We start from the raw sequence: 9342 nt of genomic DNA, 5'->3' as shown, positions 1-9342 counted from the left end.
TATGATTGTGGGTAGGGTTTCCCACCATGGTTTTTCCCTTTACCGGGATTTCCACATCAAAGTATTGGTGTTGTGTGTACTATGCTTTCATGCTTTACCTTTCATTGTGCTAGTTTCTTTGTGATCCGATATAAAGTTTATAATCTGCATTAATTGTTATACTCTGAGAAAAATGATTCACCCCCCCTCCCCCACTCTAAGTTTTCTCCTGATATCAGAACTGTCTAGCATATAATTCCCAATCTGGAATCTCCTTTGGCACAATACCTTCTGGTTGGGACAATATTGGATCTTAGCAAGCCAAACAATATACCCATCCTAGACCATCACAAGGAATATAGTTTTGCAAGGGGGAGATGATATTTCTTTAAAAACATTATAAACTTTAGTTTTGTATAAACAAAAAAAACATGTTAGAAATTTTACTTTTGCAAGGAAAACTATAGTTCTATAGGGGAAACTATAGGTCTACGAAAAAATTGGATTTTTTTTTGTTGAGTTCCTGATCCTCCTCCAGTTTTATTTTATTGCTAGCAATAATTCTAAGTCTTCTTCCTTCCTAAGGAAGACCTGTAGCAATGTCGACTTCTCTCCACCATTCCATAAGAACAACTACATCTTGTTGATTCACCGATATTCCATAAGAATGATTGTATCCTCCTAATTCGAGTACATAAATAAAAAGGCACAATTTTTTTTGTAGCAAAGGTATTCCCACTGAACAAATAGGGCATGTTTCACAAAAAAAACATTTGAATAAAATGTTTTATGACCCTAATAATTAGTCAATATAAAAATATAATAGATTTAGAAATCTATTAACTACTATATATACATAATGCTCTTACGCAACATTCTCTAAATTTATTCTAAATGAACAAAGATTGTATAAAAGCATATGCGTAAAAAACCATTAATTAATTTTTGTAAAAAAATTACACATTTAAATCATTTTTTATGAAAAAGGAATAATCATCCTATAAATAATCTACAATTTACAAAAAATAAGAAGTAAAGGTAAGACCTTACCTTTCTTTGTGTTCAAAGAATGGTAAGATTTTATTTTCCTTTTTAAGTTTTCACTTTAATATGTAGTGTATCTCTTATAGATACACTATAAATTTCTTTCCTATAAAGATGATCCTAATCCGAAATAAGAACCGTAGAAAAAAATACTTATTAAACTAATAACGAGAATACCCATAAAAATACCTATCAATCGAAGAGGGATCCTTCGGATGGTATTGGCCATTTCTATTACTTCTTTTCACATTTTCATAAATAGTCATGCTCAAGACATAAACAATAATACATAGAAATATTAGATCTCATCAAATGAAATTGGGTAAGAAAAACTATTGTCACTTTTCCTAATTGAAAAAGCAATTAGAGCTAGAAATGGAAGTTACCATGACTCTCACACTATTAAAAACTATTTTTACAATGTTTCTCTAGAATTATTGATTTTAGAGATTGATATATTATATTAATATAAAGATATTCTAGAAACATTTAATGTCTGACCTTTCATGTATTCAAAGTCTACCCTTGTGTCTATTCAATACTCATATTTACTAAACTAGCAATTGCACCTTGGTGTGCAATGGGTGTGCAATGAGGTTTCTCCTTTAACCTCTAAATATAGGATATTTGTTAGTTACTAAAAAAAATGGTCTATATGAATTTAAAAAATGATACAATAATATTGCTACAAGACATTATGTGATTGTGAAAATCTATAATATTTATTTGTAAAATAATTAAAAACTAATTATAGTAGCTTTATAAATATGTCAAATACAAGAATTGCATGAGACAATCCTTAATTACACAAACTTATAAGTATAATAGATATATGTATATGTCAAATGCAACAATTCTATAGCGCTAAATCTCATTCTTAATTATACAAACTTCTATCTATAATGATTTTATGAATATGTCAAATACAACAATTCCATAAGACTAAATATAATCATTAATTATAGAAAATTTAAACAATAGCAATTTAATAAATATATGAAATATAACAATTCTATGAGATTGAATCTAATCCCTAAAAAAATATTTTAAATTAAGCCAAAGTAATACAAAGTATCTATTTAGTGAGCAAGTAAACTTAATCAAAATAATATACAACATACCATTACCCATTTGTGAAAATCAAACCATATTGAAAAAGGTGGGCGAGAGAGATATATAAATATATACAGAGGGAGAGATGGAAGGAGAGAGGGAGAGGGAGAGGGAGAGGGAGAGGGAGAAATAGATCTAGAAAGAGGGAGACAACGGGAGTAAGAAATAGAGATAAAAAGAGGGAGACAATGATAGAGATGGATATGGAGACAATAAGAGTGAGAACAAGAGAGATGGACAGATGGAGAGATAGAGGGTGGTGAGAGGGGGAAGGGGTAGGAAATGACACGTGGAGAGAGAGAGAGAGAGAGAGAGAGAGAGAGAGAGATTTATATTCACCTCTCTCTCTCTATTTATTAATACTAATATTTCTATATGTATAGCCATCTTATAAATATACAATTGTCTATCAATGTAATAAAAAAGAATATAAATACTTTGCTTAATGAATTAATATTATATATTGATTTATTATTATTTTACTTAATATATTAATACAACTATGATTTTTTTTATATTCAAATAATATGAATATATAAATTATATAAGAGAGCATAGTTAATAAATTGTCAATAAAAAATTAACTACAGCATTAGAAACTGACCCAAAAATTATAACATACCCTCAAATTGAAGCAAGTAATACAAACAGCCATAACTAACAAGAAAACTGTTCAAAACTAAAAATACAACTATGACTTTATTATATCTTTCTTTATAACCTATGCAATTATGACACGAATAATCATTCAAGTCAAACTTTCACTAAGCTCCTAGGCTTGAATAAGATTTGAATAAGAAACGCAAAGAGGCGTGAGAAAAAGTGAAGGACAAGATGTGAAAAACGGCGAACATGTACCGATAAAAGTATGAACGGTTGAAACTTTTTTGGATCGTCTTGCTTCCCTTCTCCAGTATTGCACGCCGTTGGATGAAAAACATAGCTCCTCCTTTTCATATTATTGAGCGTTAAAATCATATTGACTTGCTTGTATTCCCATCCAGTTGCCCAACATGCATTATGTGAGTGACATCAAAATGGAACTGTCAACAAGCAAAATGACAAAAGGAGGTCTTGATTTATCACGAGACTCACAAGTGAAGGAGATAATACAGCAAGATTTCAAGGACAAACTTGTCTTGAGCATTAACATCCATTCACACGAATTTCAATTTCAATTTCACTATTACATAAATTAGGTTAAACTCAAGAGATCAGAAATAAGCTACAAAAATGAGAATCCATGACATTAAAATATTTATGTTAATTGTGAAAATTAAATGAGACGGCTAGGGCATTAAGGCTAAATAGATGGTCTATAAATTTGTGGTAGATGAAGAATTTTAATTGTTTTGAAATTGAAGATTATTTTTTCACTTTCAAAGATAATATTTAAGAATTTGGATGAATTTTACAAATGTATTTTTTATTTTTTTAGTGTCTATTTTTATTTTTTAATTCATCCAATTTGTTGTTGTTTTCTCTACTATAAAGTATAATGTTTAACATTTGATTTGTTTCTTTTAATTTATTTTTATTTACAAATTCTTTATATTTATTTTATTGTCTACACTATTTAGACCACCACTACACATAAGATGATGAGACATAAATTGAAAAATAATTAAATGATGAAACCATCAATGGCTGAGTCTGAAAATGAGAGGATAGTAAACACTTACATATTTCTATTGATGCAACCATTGCACATAACATGATGAAATATAAATAATCTGATATTAAATAACAAACCGTCCATGATTACAAATTGTCTATGCAGCATATAAAATACTCCCATTACCTTAATATATTAATTAAAGAGAATTTTTTAATCATAGTTTTTATTTCATCCTCTCCTCACATCCATTGCACATAGCATGGTGAGAGATAAATTGCAAGGTATTTAATGACAAAAAAAGCATGAATGGTTGACCGTCAAATCCTTTAACCCTTGCGAAGACTTGGAAGACTCGAGTCTTTAAAGTCGTCGAAGACTGTCGAGCGCTGCCATGAATTCACAAAACCCTTGTGTAATCACAATACTTCATCATAGCTGTTTGCTATTATTTTGATGCCCTGCTCAGAGCTTGGATTTTAGGTGAACTACAAAATGGCCATACACGAAAATGGATCGGATCAGGGTTCGAATCCAGAGCGGGTCATTCTCGATGTTAACAATAATAATACCCAATTCCTCTCCACCGTCAAGAGACAGAGACAGAGACAAAGAGATCACGAGCACTCTTTGACGGCATCGACAACACCCATCTACTGCATCGACCGAGAAACTGGTGATTTTTGCCTGTTTTCTTTTGCGTCTCATTTACTACAGAGTTTTGCTGCTCTTTCTTTGACGTTCTTAGAGTAATTCAAATCTTGAAACATTGGCAATAGTCCCTTGAATAAATCCATAAAACTATTAGCGATTTGTAACGTTAGGCAGATGAATGGAATCTACAGGATGTTTAAAGTTTATAGTAGTTAAATTTTAGTTCTCATCTTATAAAGCAGTCAAATTCACTCACAATGTATATGTATACATATATAGTTGTTTAATGGAAGGACCATTTCGAAAAAAATTCTCAAAAAATAGGAGTCATTATTTTTTCAGTTTTTAAATTTTATTTAGTATTTTTATGATGGTTTTTAGTTTGGGAGTTTTTTTGTTGCATATTTTATGTCCCTCTGCAAATTGTTATCTGAAATTTTGTGGTCATGACAACTCTAAACTCTACAAACAAAATTGAATTGATTTCACTTTAGATAAGAACATCTACATATACAAGTGTGCTAACCTTGTTTCTTCCAAAAATCTTTTTACTATAGATATGAATCTATGGGTAAACATGTTCTTAGTGTCTACTTCAAATCATACATTAAATCTATACAGATAGTGTTCTTTTAAAAAAAAAATTGAAACCTTTACATTGTGTTACATTAACCTCTTCATCATTACTCTTGATATCTATATGATAAATTATCTAATCTATTTAGTTGTCAAAGCTAATATTAATCTGATGGTATCCATCCACACTTTTTCTTATTAAAGACTCCACCAAATTTATATTTAGTCTTGTACACCCACATTATACCAACTATTTTCATACTATTGATAATTAGACCAAATCAAGTATCAACTGTATCATTTTTTTCAGTTGTTTCTATTTCACTATTCATTTCTTCAATCTACTCATTTTCTTGAACTTGCTCATATATATGTGGATCTTTTTCTTCTATAATTTGGTGCTCAAGACATAGTTCACTTTTCTTTGTGAAACCAATATCATTTTAATGAAATTTGAATCTAATATAGAAACATGGATATTTCTTTTCTCCCTCTGATATTTACATGGATTTTTTTATTTCCACTTTTCAGCATTTAAGTTCATCTTATTCATAACTACATCAATTATAATTTGATTTTCCCTTGACTTTTTATAAGTGTCTTATATTTCATTTTTAATTATCACATCTCTGTGTATCACTTATTTCATACCTACTAGATCACAAAGCATGTATTTTTTTTTTCATTGATATCTAGAGAAAATGTATTTAAATATTTTATGATCAAACATTAAACTTTAAGCAACACATTGAAACACCCTCAAATAGTCAACCTTTGACCCAATTCCAAACAACTATTAATTTGAAGCAATTTCTTTAAACTCTTTCGTAGGACTCATATTTAGAATATGTACAATTGTATATGCTACTTATATCTAAAAAAATCATGTGCGATTTTTTTATTTCATTATAGTGTTGTCATGTTGACAATGCTTACAATGTTTAATCTAGAACTCCATTTTTTGTGTAATGAAGTATATAGTAAACTCTATCAGTTCCCTTATGTTTGTAAAAATATAAATATTTATTAAATTTATATTTACCTTCATTATCTAAGTTGATTAAAATAATGTAATTATCACTCTGTTTTTCAATGAACCTTTTAAATCCTACAAATTAAGCAAATAATGCCTAATTTGTAGTTAATCAATATAGATCCCTCAATTTTTGTTGAGTAATCATTAACAAAGATTAAAAATACATTGAATTTTTCAATGAAATTGTTTTCATGAGGCCAAACAAATCTATATCCATTATAATTTGTATCAAGGTATTGTTTAAATCTTTTAATTTACAACTTAAAAATCTAATTCTACATTATTCGTCAAAAATATGCTCTTCATCAATGGACCCTTGGTCTATTGGTAAAGTTGAATGGCTCCAAATGAGCCCACCACCCTGGATGAATTTAGCTAAATGGATACCTCTCAGTCCTTGGTTCTTAGCCGAAGAGATTTTAGCCTAAGGCTCGCACCCCCATCGAAAAAATAAATAAAAAAAATATACTCTTACACACTTCTTTCGTATCTTCAATAAAACAAAATATTTCAATCATACTCATTTTGTTGGGTAAAAGTAATCCACTAAAACTAAGATAGCCATATCTTTGATAATAGATTTTCTTAAGTTATCTAATTTTTAATGCTTAATTTCCATGAGTTAGATAGAGAAAAAACATCCTATCATCTATCATTTATATTCTTGCAATAACTAATTTCTTTTCTGAATTATATCTGATTATGCACTCATCTTCATTGAATGTCACACGATAATTTTTCATAACATATATTTAAAAATAACTTCTTTCTAAGTGGTAGTGCTTTATTAATATTTTTCATCTCACAATCGTTTGCTTTATTAATAGTATCCATGCCTTTTGGTTCATGAGAGTGATAGTCGAGTTGTTATTTTCATCTAAATTGATGAACAATTTTTTATAATATGTCATCACAATCAATGTAATATTCACTATTCTCACATTCCATTTTAATGAAATAGAAATTGAATTAAACATTCACATTTTCATTTCAGCTTCTTTATTGTAATATTTCAGTTAATATTAATCAAACTCATTAAAATGAAAATATTGCACATTCTAACATTCAATTTTTAATTATTATTATCATTCACATTTCTTATGTCTCCCTCTTTCTTTAAAGTCAATGCTTCTAGCTCTAATTAATTACCTCTTAATTATTATTTTACTGTTAGAAGTCATTAATTTATATTGATTTTTGTTACTATCTTTAAAAAAAGTGATTTTTTAACTTAGGCTTGTTTTAACAAATTTCTTTGTTTTTATTTTTCTTGCATATATCTCAATTTTTTTTTTTTATTTAACAAAATTTTACATAATTCATTTTTTTTTATGAAAAAAAGTTAAAATATATAATATAATATCTTTATCCTTATATAACATATTACAACAATTTGACTAAGCATAAATCTACCACAAGTCATCTAATTTATTTATTTTAATAGTTGTGAGATCTATAAAAATATTGACTAATAGCACTACATCATAAATTTTTTGAATAGATTACCTCAAAATTCCTTTATAACATGCTTGTTAGTCACATCTTTACCTAAAAAAATTATTTAACCACTAAGGCTTACCAAGTTTGTCAAAAATCATATCATATTAACTTTAAAATAAATTTACATTTAAAAAAAAATCTCAATGTTTACAATTTTGTAATATGTGCATTTTAATATGCATTGATGTGTATTTTCATGCTTACTTAGAATTAACTTTGCCACTTATCGTACAAAATATTAACTAATTAATTGAACCTTGAATAAAAACATAGATTCATTTTTTTTTTCATATTTATTTTATCTCGTATTTTTTAATATCATGAATACACTTACATCAGTTGTTTTTACATATTGTAGTTGTACAATTTTTTACAAATATCAATTACAATTTTTAACGCATTAATAGATAAATTTTCTCTTTAGAGATAAGAATTAACATAACAGATGTCATATTTCCTGAAATAATTGCTATGAAACAAAACAAAAACAAAAAAAAAGAAAGAAGAGTGTGATAACCAAAACTATAACACAAAACCTTGAACTTGAAACAAAATATATATATATAGATATAAATATAAATATATAATAATAATATTTTGTCTTACTGATAACTTCTTTCTAATGAGCTACCTCCTCCTCAAAGATTTTGTTAGCTTGTATGATTTCAAATCAGAAGCATTTAAGAATTATCTCTAAGAATTTAAGCTCCAAAAAACATATAGTCATACAACAAAACTGGATCTCTTTCCATACAACTAGATCTCTCTTCATATTTTGACATGTATAAAGTTTACTAAAAAATGATAATTAAAATGTTTCAAAACAACTCAAAAAAGATCAAATAAACTGTGTCCTATACATAGTAAAAAGAGTCAGGCCCGTATTCAATAACATTAGTCGAATAATGGGAAAAATAAATTACTAGAACTAGAAAAATGGGTGCTATGGGTGCTAAAGTCTCACCTCTTACATTATAGGAGCTCAAAAAATGCTTACGAATCCAATCGCATTTATCGCAGTCCTGAAAATTCACACACCACATACAATAATGAGATAATTGACAAGCCAACAAGAATTTACAGTGTAGAGATATTGTGCAGTTAAGATTCATTGATTTCAGTAAATATGAGCCTGATTGAGCGATTTTTTCCCAATTGTAATGCTTTTATTTGTGATGGGTGAGTGTTGTGTGTAGACGCAAACAGTATTGAAAGAAACCAGGAAAAGAGTGGGTCAGAGAAGGATATATTGAGAAGAAAAGATTATGAGCAGCGTGTGGTGACAGAAGCGAATTGGAATAATGTGGAGCAGCAAGAGAGGAAGAGGCGTTACAGAGGAGTGAGAGAGAGACCCTGGGGCAAATGGGCTGCAGAAATCAGAGACCCTAACAAAAGAGTTCGTGTTTGGCTCGGCACTTTCTCCACACCAGAAGATGCAGCCAAAGCCTACGACGATGCTGCTCTAAAATTCAGGGGCAGGAGAGCCAAACTGAACTTTCCAGAGGAAGCCTCCCTCTGTGTGAATTCAAAATCAGAAAAATGTTGAGAATGGTAGCAGTATGAATAATCCAAGATTAACAGATTCCTTTTTGCCACCAACTCATGAAATGCCAGGCTTACCGCGGGTCGCCGCTAATTCTGACTTGCTTTATTCCGCACCATGTTTGTCTGAGTTCGCCGACATTTGGGAGAATATGCAAGTAGTCAATAATGATGGCTACCTACCTTATGATGTTTGTCAGCGGTATTCTGGATTTACAAGGCAGCAGCGACGCCAGCTGGCTGCATTGTCCATCCAAAGTTAGGGCATGAGCAATTTATTAGG

The 9342-nt window shown here is 29.3% G+C and overlaps 1 long non-coding RNA gene across 1 annotated transcript; it reads right to left on the bottom strand.

Annotated features, from left to right (window-relative positions):
* Positions 1–4028: 4028 nt before the first annotated feature.
* LOC131037963 (uncharacterized) lies at positions 4029–9041 on the bottom strand. The gene is made up of 3 exons (XR_009104344.2): positions 8851–9041; positions 8482–8539; positions 4029–4533 (listed from the first exon to the last, which is right to left on the bottom strand). It is a non-coding gene; the product is annotated as an uncharacterized LOC131037963 (long non-coding RNA).
* Positions 9042–9342: the final 301 nt, after the last annotated feature.

The sequence above is a fragment of the Cryptomeria japonica genome, chromosome 9 (genome assembly GCF_030272615.1).
Source record: "Cryptomeria japonica chromosome 9, Sugi_1.0, whole genome shotgun sequence".
NCBI classification, from domain to species: domain Eukaryota; kingdom Viridiplantae; phylum Streptophyta; class Pinopsida; order Cupressales; family Cupressaceae; genus Cryptomeria; species Cryptomeria japonica.
Note: the sequence above shows the minus strand (reverse complement) of the source record. Positions and strands in the feature narration are given on the sequence as shown.